Below are 13921 nucleotides of genomic sequence, written 5' to 3'. Positions count from 1 at the left end.
CATTAGCATCTAATAGTAACACTATACAGATGAGGGGATTTTTTAAGCCCTATGTACATCCCCAAGTGATAATTGTATCATTTAGTCCCCTTGCCTAAAAGGAAAACACAAAACATTTATGGGAAGATGGAAAGCTCAAAATCTTGGTACCTCACCACATGCTGACTGTGTCCATGATCTTCAACATCATCAGGAGTGTCTTGCAACACAGATATCATTTCATAGTTTTCACTAGAAAGGTTTTCAAATATCCTTTTATGGTTTTGCTTTAATTGTGCCACTTTGTGGATACAATACTAACAATCTGTTTTCCTTCCCCAAAAGAACCTGTCTTTGGTTCAAAAGATTTTAAAGAGCAGTATGATGTGATTTCTACTTACATTATTTCAGTTATGCCTTAACCTAGAACTATCAATTATTGTTGAAACTTATTAAATGACTGTTCTGTCAGATATTATTACTACTTAGCACACTCTGTTCATTTTGTCATTTTTCATAGGAAGTATCCCATTGTATATATGAAGAAACTAAGACTCAGAGATAGGAAATAAATTGGTCAAGATCACAGCTAGCAAATGATGTTTGTATGCATTTGATTTTTTCTTTGAAAAAAAAAAACTGGAAATCTAAAAGTGTCCAGCTAATTATTTTTATAGAGAGCTTTTAAGATTTCTGTCTCTAACAGATGGCTACTTGTAGTTTCTCTTGACACTGATGAGAATGCTTATAAGATTAATTAGGATCAACATGTCATGAGGTATTGCTGGAAAATAACATTGTGGAAGTTCATTTTAAGGTGGTTCTTAAGAGGCAAAATGTTCTTGTAGGCAAGCTGTCTGAAATATCAAAAAGAATAGACATGTCTTTTATCATACAATAACATGAGACATCATTTTTCATGTTGCCAGAGTCTTAAATGAAGAAAGACTTTGCAATTTTGGGAAATGGAAGGAGCTATCTCATAGTTATTCAACATTAATATTTTATTCAGATTATTTCTATTGGTGTCTCCATTAAAACAAATTACCTAACATGGAGAATGCAAGAGATAAACAATAAAATTATCATTTTATATAATACAGAGATCTTGCAGAATTATTTGGCAGTTTGGTTTTTTCTTTACATTTTTGAAGTTACTTTTTTTTTTTTGAGAAAAGTACAGATTTACATACAATTTTATGAAATAGTACAGAGAGCTCCCACATACCCTTCACCCAGTTGCCCTCATTGGTAACATTGCAAAACCGTATAGACAGTATCCCATCTAGGACATTGATGAGAAAACGACCAAGATACAGAACATTTCCATCATCACAAGGATTTCTCATGTTAAGCTTACACAGCCACATCTGCTTCCTTTCCACCTCTCTAAGCCTGAAAACCACTAGCCTCTTCTGTATAATACTGTCATTGCAAGAATATATAAGTGGGACCCTACTGTGTGTAACTTTTGGGGACTGACTTTTTTTCACTCATCATGATTCTGTGGAGTCTCATTCAGGTTGTTGCAGGTATCACTAGTTGGTTCTTTTTTGTTTCTAACTAGTTAGACTTCCCAGGAGTCTGGGAACTTCCTGGACTTCACCTGGATTTCACCTCTACTTCCCAGGTGGCACAGTGGTAAAGAATCTGCCTTCTAATGCAGGAGACATGGGTCCTATCCCTATCTCAGGAAAATCCCCTGGAGAAGGAAACGGCAACCCCCTCCAGTATTCTTGCCTGACGGGCTGCAGTCCATGGGGTCGCAGAGTCGGACATGACTGAGAATATGCACACAATATTTGATAATGTGGATGTACCACTGTTTGTGTAACCATTCACGCATTAAAGAACATCTGCTTTGTTTCCAAAGCAACATAAATCTGATTTCTGTCACAGGACTAAGGTTTTATACTTTTACATTTTACACTTAAGTCCATATCTAATTTTGAAGTAATATTTGTATAAGATATGAAACTTAGGTCCAGGTTTTTGTTTTTTTGTTTTTGTGGGGACAAGGAGTTAATGGATTCTAACTTGGTCCAGCACCATTTGCTGAAACTGTCTTTGCTCCACTGATTTGCTTTTGCACCTTAGTGAAATGAGTTGAGCACATTTGTGTAGCTGTGCTTCTTCATTCTTTTTGTGTTCCATTGTATCCCTTCATCCCTTCATCAGTATCACCTGTGTGTGTTAGTTGCTCAGTGTTCTCTGACTCTTTGTGACCCCATGAACTATAGTCCACCAGGCTCCTCTGTCCATGGAATTCTCCAGGCAAGGATCCTGGAGTGGGTTGACGTTCCCTTTTCCAGGGGATCTTCCCAACCCAGGGATCAAACAGGGTCTCCCGCATTGCAGGCAGATTCTTTACCATCTGAGTCACCAGGGAAGCCCTCCACCAGTATCATAAAACCTTGATTACTGTAGCTATATAATGTCTTAAAATTGGACATTTTATTCCTCTATTTTTTTCAAAATTGTTTTAGTTTTCTGGCTCCTTTTACGTCACATAAATTTCAGAAATCATGTCTATACAAAAATTGTCACTGATTTTGATAGGAATTGAATTCAACTTGTATTGGATTGGCCAAAATGTTTGAATTTTGGCCAAACCAATGTATTAGTGTGGCAAGTATTGAAATCTTTACTATATTGAGTCTTCCAGTTAATGAACACAGTATGTTTATTTATTTAGAATTTTTTATTTCTTTTATCAGCATTTTATAGTTTTAGCATCTAAGTATTGTCACAAAGAATCAGGTGTGATGGACCACACACACACAGACGTTCTATGCCTTAACTAGATTTATAGCTAAGTAGTTCATTTTTCTTAAATGATTTTAAAGGGTATGGTATTTTTGCATTTTGGTGTCTACATGATCATTGCCAGTATGTAGAAATATAATTAGTTTGTGTATTTCTCTTGTATCCTGTAGCCTTGCTGAACTCATTTATAATTCTAGAAATTTTTTGTGGATTCCCTGGGATTTTCTAGATAGATTGTCACGTCATCTGCAAATAGGGTCAATTTACTTTCTTTTCAATCTGTGTGCATTCCTTTTTCCTACCTTTTTGCCCTGGCTATTACCTTCTAACACTGTTTTCAATAGGAGTGATTTAGAGAGGATATCCTTTCCTTATTTCCTATCTTAGGGAGAAAACATATTGTTTTACCATTAGTTGTAAAATTAACTGTAGGTTTTTGTAGATAACTCTATCACATTGAAGTTTTCTCTAATCTCGTTTTTATGAGTTTATTTTAAATGATGAAGTGGATGTTGAATTTTGTCAAGTACAAAATTTATGTGTGATTCGTATTATCATGTGATTTTTCCTTACCTTGTTAATATGAAGTCCTGCTTTTTCAAATATTGAAAAGTCCTGATTTTTCAAATATTGAACCAGGCTGTGTCCTTGGAATAAACTCTACTTGGTCATAATGAAAAAATAATTTTATATGGTGCTGAATTTTAGTTGCTAGTGTTTTGTTAAGGATTTTTGTATCTATATTTACAAGCAATATTGTCTATAGTTTTTTCATACTGTCTTTTGTTTCTGGATCAGGGTATTACTAACTTCATAAAATGAATTATAGTGTCCTATACTCCTCTGTTTTCTGAAAGACATCGTACAGAATTTGTATCAATTCTTCTTTAAACATTTGGTGGGATTCTGACGTGGAGATTTCTTTTAGTGGGAGTTTTTTAAGATGATGAAGGTGAATTAAATTTCCTTAACAATCATTGACTTATTCAACCCAATGGAATTATGGATATGTTGGACTATGGAAATTATGTTTTATTTTTGGTGAGTTTTGATAGATAGTAGTTTTTGAGGTAATGCATTCTATAAGTTGTCAAATTTATGTGTACAGGAGTCTTTGTAATATTCCCTTTTAACCCTTTTAATATATACATAGTCTATGATGATGATACTGTTTCATTGCTGATATTGATAACTGATATCTTCTCTACTTTTTCTTTGTCAGCTTTGTGAGCAGTTAGTCAATTGAATTACTCTTTTTGAAGAACTAACTCATTTCTTTGATTTTTCTCTATTTTTTCTGCTTTGAATATCATTGTTTTCTGCTCATTATATCCATTCTTCCACTTAATTTGGATTTATTTTTATCTTTTTCTAGGATATTGAGGTAAGAACATGACTTTTCATAAGAGACTTTTCTTCCTTTCACATGACATTTGATGGTATAAATTCCCCTCTCAGTACTCCTTTCACTATGTCATGCATATTTTGATATGCTTTATTTTTATTTTCACTTAGTTGAGTGTACTTTTAAAAATTTGTTTTGAGACTTTGTCTTTAATCTGTCTTATTTAGAAGTGTGTTTTGTAGCTTGCATTGTTTGAAGATTTTTCTGATATTGATTTCTAGTTAGATTCTCTGATGGACAGAGAACACACTCTATAATATTTTAGTTCTTTAAAATTTGTTGAGGTTTGTTTTACAGGCCAGGATGTGGTCTACCTTGGCATATGTTCTGTGGACCTTTGAATAGAATCTGTATTCTACTGATACGGGTGGAGAATTCCATAAATGTTTATTAGATGCTGTTTGTTGATTGTACTGTTCAGATTTTATATCTGTCCTGATCTTGTTCTATCCTTGTTGAGAGGAAGATGATGAAGTCTCCAACTATCATTTGGATTGTCTATTTCTTTTTTCAGTTTTATCCATTTTTAGCTCACACGTTGCACCTCTGTTGTTCACTGCATACACATTTCAGATTTTTATCTTGTACTAATGGACTGATCTTTTTATATCATACAGTATCATTCTTTGTAATTTTCTGAAAATTATTTTATCTGATATTAATATAGCCACTCCTGCTTTCTGTTGATTTATGTTTACAAGATATATCTTTTTCTATCCTTTCATTTTCAACATGACTATATTATTTTATTTGAAGTTTAATTTCTTGCAGACAGCATATACTTGGGTCATGTTTTTTAATCCTCTCTACCCATCTCTTTTAATTGATAATAATGAGGCCATTTACGTTGAATATAATTATGGACATTAGACTTAAATCTGTTTTTCATTTCTCTGTTTTTTTTCTGATTTCCTCTGGATCACTTGAATATTTTTAGAATTCCATTTTGATTTTAGTGTTTTTGAGTATCTCTTTGTTTAAACTTTTTAAGCATTGCTCTATATGTATACACACATAACATACACATCCTTATTGTTGTCTGTTGGTATTGTCAAATTACCAGTTCAAGTGAATTGTAGCAGACTTACTTCCCTTGATGTTCTTTTACTGTCTCCATTTATAAGATAGGACTGCAAGGAGATCCAACCAGTCCATTCTGAAGATCAGCCCTGGGATTTCTTTGGAAGGAATGATGCTAAAGCTGAAACTCCAGTACTTTGGCCACCTCATGCAAAGAGTTGACTCATTGGAAAAGACTCTGATGCTGGGAGGGATTGGGGGCAAGAGGAGAAGGGGATGACAGAGGATGAGATGGCTGGTTGGCATCACTGACTCAATGGACATGAGTCTGAGTGAACTCCGGGAGTTGGTGATGGACAGGGAGGCCTGGCGTGCTGCAATTCATGGGGTCGCAAAGAGTCGGACACGACTGAGCGACTGATCTGATCTGATCTGATAACTGTCTTAAGTATTTGCTTCCTTACATTTAGAGATACCGTATACAGTGTCATAATTTTTACTTCAGCCATCAAAAACAATTTAGAAAACTCAGAGTAAATTGTATTGTCTTTAACCATATCTTTTGCTCACTGCAGTCTTTCTTCCTGATATGCCAAGATTTCTTCTTTTATCATTTTCTTTCTGTTTAAAGAATTTCCTGCAACTCTTTTTACACGATATCCCCTGGTGGCTCCAATGGTAAAGAATCCACCTGCAATGTGGGAAACCAGGGTTCAATTCCTGGGTTGGGAAGATCCCCTGGAGGCGGAAATGGCAACCCACTTCAGTATTCTTGCCTGGAGAATTCCATGGACAGAGGAGCCTAGTGGGCTACAATCCACGGGGTCGCAAAGATTGCTGAGATTTTCCCATTTTCATTTGTTTAGTGTGTGTTCTTAATCCTTGAAACATTTAAAAATCTGCTTTAAAATCTTTGTCAGATAATTCTAACATATCTCTTATCTGGGCATCGGCATCATTATCTTTTTCATTCAGTCTGAGTTCTTCCTGGTTCGTTGTATGATGAGTAACTTTCAGTTGAAACTTGAACATTTCTTTGTTGAGAATTATAGTGTGAGACTGAGTATTATTTAAAACTACTGCTTCAGCTGGCTTCCTCTGATATCTGCCTAACAGGAGAAGAAATATATTGCCTCATTACTTCCAGGTGGGGATAGAAGGTCTAGGTTTCCCAGTTGTCTTCCATTGACTCCTGGGGGCTTGTGGAATAGGGAGAGATCCTCATTACTGCTGAGTAGGTGTGGAATCCAGCTCCCCACAAGACCTTGACTGATAGCCCAGGGGTAGAGCCTCATTATCAGCCAGTGGGGATGAAAATCCTGGCTCCCTGCTGGTGTTCTTTGACACCACTTCTGCAGGATTAAACGGTGCCTTCTAATGGACTGGCAGAATGGAAATCGAGGCTCCATAGTTAAGTTTGGGTAGAGTGGTCAGAGTATTTTTCTGTAATGTTCATTTGGAGTAGGTCAGGTATTATAAAAAGATCAGCTCCGCAGTCTCAAGGAACAGAATGATGCCTCCAGATAAGAACCTAGCCCTAAGCTAACATTTTGACTGTAGCCTTGCAAGTGAAGTTGCTCAGTCGTGTCCGACTCTTTGCGACCCCATGGACTGTAGCCTACCAGTCTCCTCTGTCCATGGGATTTTCCAGGCAATAGTACTGGAGTGGGGTGCCATTTCCTTCTCCAGGGGATCTTCCCGACCCAGGGATTGAACCCAGGTCTCCCGCGTTGTAGACAGACACTTTACTGTCTGAGCCACCAGGGAAGTCAGCCTTGGAAGAGACCCCCCCCCCCTAAAAAAATGTCTGGATTCCTAGGCCACAGAAACTGTCAGACAGTAAATGTGTTTTGTTTTAAGCTGTTTGTGATCATTCAGTATATCCCAGTGAATATCTAATAGACCACCTAGATATTCATAAGCACTTCCCACTCATAAAATAATCTCACCTGTCTCCTCTCTCCCTAGTTGTTTGTTGGGAGGAACCCTCTTTTCCATTTCTTCTGTGTTCCTGGCTTTTCTGTCTAGAAGGTTCTTGTTTAAAGCCACATGTAAAGTGCATGTTGAAAAATATGTTTTCCCTGTGGGATGTACCTGTTTGAGATCCACTTTCTGCTGGTGTGTTTTTGGGAGCCCATTATTTATTTTAGAGGTTAAATAGAAGATTTTATAAATATTATATATGAGTTAAAAAAAAAATCTCTCAAATTTCCAGCTTCCAGTTTAGTTGATTCCAGTTTGTCTCATGGGCAAGTAACCGTAGCCAAAAATTTTAAATAGAAATGTTTTATACTTAAAAACTCTGGTCTTTTTATTTCAGGCTTCTCTGCCTTGCCCATTCCCTGCCTCAGCTAACCCAAGGCCATCTGAAGCAGTGTGTTTCCTGTTGCTCTGGCTTTCATTCCCTCAAGTACAAGAAGCTACTGGGAGCTGTAAATGCCTCCATTAAAAAAGGAGAACAATGTCAGATCAATAACATTTACTTCATACTTTTAGTGGTGCATAACTCTTCACATAACCCTACATGGTAGAATGGTCAAAACCTGCCAAGTCTTTAAATAAAGATAATGGGAAAGAAAAAATCGAAGATAACTCCTAGATTCTGTCTTGAGCAGAAGGTGGTGCCATTTTTTAAGGGAGGGAATAGAGGAACAGCAGTTTACAGGAAGGCTGTAGCCAAAGGGATCTGAGATAGTAAGTTTAATATTTGATGTATTGAGTCAGAAGTTCCTGAAAGACATTAAACTAGATATGCCCACGAGTCCATTTATGAGTATGGACCTTGGGACTGGCTTAGGTTAGGATGTTCTTTGGATTTACTCCCTTTTGTGCAATATGTGGTTTTTGAAGCCAGAAATGTGGGATGAAATCATCCAGGGATGTGCATAATGAAAAGAGATGACAGTATAGGACAGAAGCTTGAGAGATAACAGTAGTTGAGAAATTAATAAAGAAAGGGGAGCATGCAAACGATACTGGGAGCAGAGTGTTGAGAGGTGAGACAATCAGGAAAACATACATTATTCAATCAAGGAGAAAAGAATGTTTCAAGAAAGAAATCATAATATGTATTATCATACATTCAGTTCAGTTCAGTCGCTCAGTCGTGTCCGACTCCTTGCAACCCCATGAATTGCAGCACGCCAGGCCTCCCTGTCCATCACCAACTCCCGGAGTTCACTCAGACTCATGTCCATCGAGTCAGTGATGACAGCCAGCCATACATTAAAGACTGAAAATTATTCTTCGGATTGAGTGAAAAGTACACATATGATCTTCCTGAAAACAGTTTCTGTGGTGATGGTGGAAACCTATACTAGATGGAGGTATGTGAAGGAATATGTAGAAAAAGAGAAATATGATTTGAAATTAATACAGCTACCCTTCTTCCTTATTTTACAGGTTTTCCATATAGCAACTTTTCTGTTATTTTTCATTGACATATGATTGAGTGCAGAAGGGGGGATTTGTAGTAACTTTTTTTTTGTTATCTTCCCTAGGATGAACCCACTAAATCTCACTCTTCACAGGGCTCTCTGTTTTACTCAGAAGGAATGACTGCATCCTCAGAGAGATGCAAAAAATGATATTTGTGTTCTTCTGAGTGACCTTAACTTTTAAATAACCTTGCTGCTTTTCATATTCAATACTCAGGCTGAAATCTGAGCTCTGCTCTCTTTTCTTCTCTTCTAAGTACAAAAGTTTAAAATAACATTATATGGTTTGGGTCAAGGAGTAAATAGTTTGTCTATGGAGTGATAGAAGAGTTGTTTTTTATGAAAAAAAGATTTATATGAACACTTCTGTTTAAAAAACTAAGTGAAAAATATAGACATTAATAAAAACTTGATCACTAATTTTATATTTACAAATAAGTTCTAGTGGAAACAACATTGATTTTATGCAGCTATTTTATCCTTTTCCCTTTTAACTTGAAGTAGCATTAGTCTTACCAAAAATTGCAAAAATAATAGAGAGTTATGTAGGCCTTTCACATAGTTACTCTAAATATTAACATTTTGCTTTAGCATTCTCTTTTCTCTGAAACTCTTTAAAGTCTTGAAGCTGCACATATAATATCCTTTAACCTCTAAAAATTTCAGTTTATTTCCTAAAAATAAGGAAAGTCACACAATCTCAATTATCAAATCAGGAAGTTAACACTAATATAAATCAGTGCTTAAGATATGATACCCATAGCCATGTGTGGCTATTTAAATTTAAATTAAATTAATTAGAAATTTAGTTCCTCAGTCACACTGGTCTGGTCATATTTCAAGCACTTAGCAGTCGAGTGGCTGTTGTATTGGAGAGCATAGGTATAAACCATTTTCATCATTGCATAAAGTTCTATAAGACAGTAATGCTCTAGACATTCAAATTGTGTTGGTGGTTTCAGTAGCAGGCTGTGCAGCAGAAGAAAAAGAGTTGTTTCAAGTTTTGTTCGCCATTCTACTGTTCTTATTTTGGCTCAGGGACCTCTTTTTGCATTTAGTTGTCATGTCTCAGTCTCCTCCACTCTGGGATAATGCCTCAGTCTTTCTTTTTATTTCGGGAAAAATAATTTTTTTTCTAATTTTATCATTTATACCACATTTATTAACTGGAACTCTAAGAAAGGACTTTCTTTATTTACTTCTGTTGACATCAACTTATGGATTCTTTCATTCTGTGGTTAAAATCTATTACTATAATTAATTATTTGTTTTTCAAATTATCCAAGAATTGACCAGTGAGAGCCCTTTGGTCTGAATATGTCACCTGATAATGAGATTGTTTTGCAGTATTGGCGACATTTAATTTTAAAAGTGATGTGGATCTGCTGAATATCTTAAAACTATTTAAAATATCTGAATCATCACTATATACCTAAAAATCAAAAATTATTCATCATGATTGCCTGTATCTCATCTTTGTATTATCCCATATCTCACGCCTATTACTGAGAACAAGATGTTTTCACTATCATTGCTTCATTACTGTTTAACTTGGACATTCACTAATTAGTTCCCTCTTCAGTTTTGAAAAGATCTTTCACATAATTAGCATTCAGTTATTTTTATCAATTTTTTCTATCAGATTTATTGAAATATAGTTGATATGTGATACTGTATGATTTTAAGATGTACAGCATAGTGACTTAATATACATTATGAAATTATTACCACAGTAAGTGATAAAATCTGTGCTCTGTCCTTCTCTAGGAATTTAATCTGCTGTCCACATTGGAAATCTTTGCATTACTTGCTACGTGTTTAGCAATCTCTATGACTCAATGACTGTGAGTGTTTATAATTCTTCCTTTCCCCAGTAAGAGTCTCATTATGGTTATTCTGTTTCCACATCAACATTGGATAGTGGGTAGGGAGGAAGCAGACAACTTGACTTTTTTTGTTTATAGATAAATAGACCATATTTCAATAACCTCAGGTATTCAGATGACACCACCCTTATGGCAGAAAGCAAAAAGGAACTAAAGAGCCTCTTGATGAAGGTGAAAGAGGACAGTGAAAAGCTGGCTTAAAACTCAACATTCAAAAAATGAAGATCATGGCATCTGGTCCCATCACTTCATGGCATATAGATGGGGAAACAATGGAAACAGTGACAGACTTTATTTTCTTGGGCTCCAAAATCACTGTGGACAGTGACTGCAGCCATGAAATGAAGAGACACTTGCTCCTTGGAAGAAAAGCTATGACCAGCCTAGACAGCATATTAAAAAGCAGAGACATTATTTTGCCTACAAAGATTCATATAGTGTTTCCAGTAGTCATGTATGGATGTGAAAGTTGGACCATCAGGAAGGCTGAGCACCAAAGAATTGATGCCTTCAAACTGTGATGCTGGAGAAGACTTTTGAGAGTCTCTTGGACTGCAAGGAGATCAAATTAGTCAATCCTAAAGGAAATCAACCCTGAATATTCCTTGGAAGGACTGATGCTGAAGCTGAAGCTCCAATATTTGGCCACCTGATGCAAAAAGTCGACTCATTGGAAAAGACCCTAATACTGGGAAAGACTGAAGGCAGGAGAAGGGGGCAACAGAAGATGTTTGGAGGGCATCTGTGACTTGATGGACATGAGTTTGAGCAAATTCTGGGAAATTGTGAAGAACAGGGAAGCCTGGAGTGCTGCAGTCCATAGGGTCACAAAGAATCAGACAAGATTGTGCAACTGGACAAGAGCAAATAGACCATGAGAAGAAACTTCATTCTCTTCTTCAATAGCAATAGAGCCATAGCTTTTGTGTGATTGCCTAGCCTGGACTACGTTTCCAGTCTTCCTTGCAGCAAAGCCATTGTTACATGACAAAGGTTTCACCAACGGAATGTGAGAAAAAGTGATGCAACTTCAGCTTCCCTTGCTTAAAAGAAATTCCCCGATCCTAGGGGTTTTATTTATTTTTTTGTTTGTTTGTTTTTTCCCCTAATTCAGTTTATTTAAACTAAAGTGTGAAAGTGTTAGTCATTCAGTCATGTCTGACTCTTTATGATCCCACGGACTGTAGCCCTCCAGGCTCCTCTGTCCATGGGATTCTCCACACAAGAATACTGAAGTGGGTTGCCATGACCTTCTCCAGGGGATCTTCCTGACACAGGGTTTGAACCCATGTCACTTACGTCTCCTGCATTGACAGGCACGTTCTTTACTACTAGCACCACCTGGGCCAGAACCAAAACCGAAACTAGTTCATTCATTTCTCATATCCCCTGCTTTTGGCAATCACTTTTCTCTGAAGCTGTGAGGTTATATATAAAAATAGGTTGACTCTGAGTTTAAGAATGATCATGCAGTATTTGTCTTTGTCTGACTTGTTTCACTTGGCATAATGCCGTCAAGCTCCATCTATGTGGTCACAAATGGTGAGATTTCATTCTTTTTTTATAGCTGAATAATGTTCTTTTATACACACACACATTCACATACCAGTTTTCATTATCCACCCATCTATGGGCACTGAGGTTATTTTCATATCTTGGCTATGGTAAATAATGCTGCAATGAACATGGCAGGTTGAGGGGAATGTATCTTTTTGAGCTACTCTTTCTAGTTTCTTCTACCTGGGAGTGGAATTGCTGGATCACATGGTAGTTCATTTTTTAGTTTTTTTGAGGAAACACCATAATATTTTCTGTAGCAGCTGCACCAATTTACATTCCCACCAACAATGCTCAAGAGTTCTCTTTTTTCCACATCCTCATCAACGCTAGTTACCTCTAGTACTTTTTATAATAGCCCCCTAATGAGTATATAGTAATATCTCATTTTTGTTTGGCATTTCCCTGATAAGTTAATGATATAGAGCACTTTTTCATGTACCTGTTGGCTATTTGTATGTCTTCTTTTGGAAAATGTCAGTTCAGATCCACTCATTTTTAACCTTTTTTTCTTATTTTTAAATTATTTTTTTTAATTGAAGTATGGTCGATTTACAATGTTGTGTTAGTTTCAAGTGTACAGGAAAATGATTCATCAGATATGTATATATATGTATTCTTTTTCAGATTCTTTCCTATTCTAGGTTGTTCCAAGGCATTGAATGTAGTTTCCTGCGCTATACAGTAAGTCCTTGTTTATCTGTTTTGTATATCTGTTAATCCCAAACTGCTAATTTATGCTTGCATTCATCCTGCTTCCCGGTTTACTAGCCATCAGTTTGTTTTCTAGGTCTGTGAGTCTATTTCTGTTTAATAATTAACTTCATTTATATCATTTTTTAGATCCTACATCTAAGTGATATCACATGATATTTGTCTCTCTGTCTGACTTATTCACTTAGTATGATAATCTCTACCATCCGTGTTGCTGCAAATGCCATTAGTTCATTCTTGTTTATGGCTGAGTAGTATTCCATTGTATATACATACCAGATCTTCTTTATTCAGTCATCTGTCAGTTGACATTTAGGTTGCTTTCATTTTTTTAATTACATTTTTTCGCTATTGAGTTTTATGAGTTCATTGTATTTTGTGGATATTTGTCTTTTACCAGATACATGATTTGTAAATACTTTCTTAGGTTGCCTATCATTTAGTTGACGGTTTCCTTTGCTTTGCAAATAATTTTTTATATAGTTCCACTTATTTTTGCTTTTGTTATTATCATTTAGGAATTTTTGCCTATTAAGTGACTTTACTAATGTCAGGGCTTGTGAAACAAGGCTATCACTGCGTTAGAGTTGAAATTGGCAGTTTATTTATGTAACAGAAGTATCTCTCAAAGAGATTCCAGGTCTTTTGGGGGGAAATGTAAGGCTGGGGTTCGGAGCAACTTCCTAAAAATGTCAAAGCTTTATACAGTGTCTAGCTTCTGTTTGAGGAAAAGGCAATGGCAACCCACTCCAGTACCCTTGCCTGGAAGCAGCAGCTTATGTTTGGCACTATAAATGCTCAATAAATATTTGTTGAGTTAATGAGTAATATGTAGAGAAAGGTCTCAGCTCTCTTCTGTTTCTTTAATCTTAAATTCCTTTAGGTCATAACCTAATAACCTAATAATGTTTCCTGGATGGGCCATTTTTACACATAACGTTTTGCTGCTTAAGTATAATTATCAACTAAAGCATTACCAAATTGTTTGCTGTGGAAATACGTGTTTTGAAATTTTCAAAAAAGGGTTGGGAATTTCATGTGCAAAAGGCAGGTTGGTTTCCGTTCCTGTATCTTGCTCACAGAGCCTTTTGTATGTTAATGTATACTACAAATCTCTTAGAGGAAGGAGAATCCTCAGCATTTTTGAAGTTTATTTA

Source organism: Bison bison, unplaced genomic scaffold (assembly GCF_000754665.1).
Source record: "Bison bison bison isolate TAMUID 2011002044 unplaced genomic scaffold, Bison_UMD1.0 scf7180017864485, whole genome shotgun sequence".
Classification (NCBI taxonomy): Eukaryota; Metazoa; Chordata; class Mammalia; order Artiodactyla; family Bovidae; genus Bison; species Bison bison.
Note: the sequence above shows the minus strand (reverse complement) of the source record.